Here is a 1,826-nt window from a genome sequence, read left to right on the forward strand (position 1 = left end):
TGTGCTCAAACCAGTCACCCATGCACCCAAACTCTCTTGTTTGACTCTGTGTCCCATGTAAGCCGACATGAAAGCTTGTTGTGCTGCGTTCGGTCAGCATTGTCATTTGATGGGCAGTGGTGAGCAGTTGTACTTTTCCAGGAAAAATGTGTATAAGGAAGTTTCGGATTACTTTCTCTGTAGTAGGTGCCAGAACATTGAATAGCCCAAAGCCAGACAGTAAATTGTTGATACGACAGGAAGTTCTGTGATTGGAAAAAAAAACTATGAACCTGTCAAAATAAACCACATCCGTAATATAGGGTCCCTTTGGTCTTAGATGTTTTTTGTGGACTATAATAATTCTGTTTATTCTTTATCTCCCCAAAAGAAATGGAGTTTATCACTGTACCTGGGTAGGCACATGAGTATTTGCTTTCTTTTCTGGGCTGTTTTTTCCGTGTTTTTCTGACAGTCAGGTAATGTTGGAAGATGACGTGATTGTTCTACCAGAGGGGAATGTGTTTAATGCTGTGAAAATAAAAATACCATGATCAATTAGGATATTATTCAGCTTTAAAAGGGGAGGAAATTCTGACACCTGCTAGCACATGGATGAAACCTGAGGACATTATGCTCAGTGAAATAAGCCCGTCACAAAAAGACAAATGCCGCCTGGTTCCTAGAGCAGTCAAAATCTTAAGAGACAGAACGTAGGATGGTAGATGCCAAGGATTGGGGGCGGGGGGAGGAAATGGGGTGTTAGTGTTTAATGGGGACAGTTTAAGGTGAGAAGCTTCTGGAGGCAGATGGTATCGACACAGTGTGAATGCACTTTATACCACTGAGCTGTGGTTAAGAGGGTAATGTTATGTTATGTGTATTTCACCACAATTAAAAAGACCCCACAGTGAGAAACCATTACACTCCGCCCCCCCAGAATGACCACAGTTAAATGGTAGCATGTCCTGAGCGGCCACTTTGGAAAACTCCTTGGCCTTGAAGATGGAGGGAGGGGCCCCCAGCCAAGAAAGCAGATGCCTCTGGAAGCTGGAAAAGGCAAGGAAACAGATTCTCCCCTGGAGAATGGCTCCGGAAGGAAGCAGCCCTGCTGACACCTCAAATTTGGATTTCTGGCCTCCAGACTGTGATTCAATAAATTTCTGTTGTTTTAAGCCCCCCAGTTTGTGGCTGTTATGGGCTGAATTGTGTCCCCCTCCCCAATTCACATGTTGAAGCTCGAAGCCCCCACTGTGGCTGTCTTTGGAAATGGGGTTTTTAGGAAGTAATTAAGGTTAAGTGAGGTCATAAGGGTGGGGTCCTAATCCAATAGGATTGGTGGCCTTATAAGGGGAAGGGAGAGAACTCTCTCTGTGAACCAAAAAAAGGCCACTGAAGGACACAGCAAAAAGCCAAGACCCTCCCAGAACCCAGCCATGCTGGCACCTGGTCTCAAGACTTCCAGTCTCAGAACTGTGGGAAGGAAGATACATTCTGCTGTTTTCCCCCCACCCCCAGTTTGTGGTCATTTTACAGCAGCCCCCGGACACTGATACACCAGGAATTTGGAATTGGGAAGAAAAGACGTTAGTCCCAGTCTGTGTTGCCAGGGCGTGGCCGTCTGGAGAGAGGACACCATGGACCTGAGAGAGGGCTGGGTGGATGACCCCAGTCAGTGGAGCTCACTTGGCCCCTAAGTTCTGTGCACTGCTGTGGGTCCCTTGAGATAGTCCGTGTCCCAGATTTCCCTTCCCTATTGTGCTTAAGCTTCTTTTTTTTTAAAAAAAATATTTATTTATTTTGGCTGCACCAGGTCTTAGTTGAGGCACTCAGGATCTTTGCTTTGG

This window comes from Globicephala melas, chromosome 19, assembly GCF_963455315.2.
Source record: "Globicephala melas chromosome 19, mGloMel1.2, whole genome shotgun sequence".
Classification (NCBI taxonomy): domain Eukaryota; kingdom Metazoa; phylum Chordata; class Mammalia; order Artiodactyla; family Delphinidae; genus Globicephala; species Globicephala melas.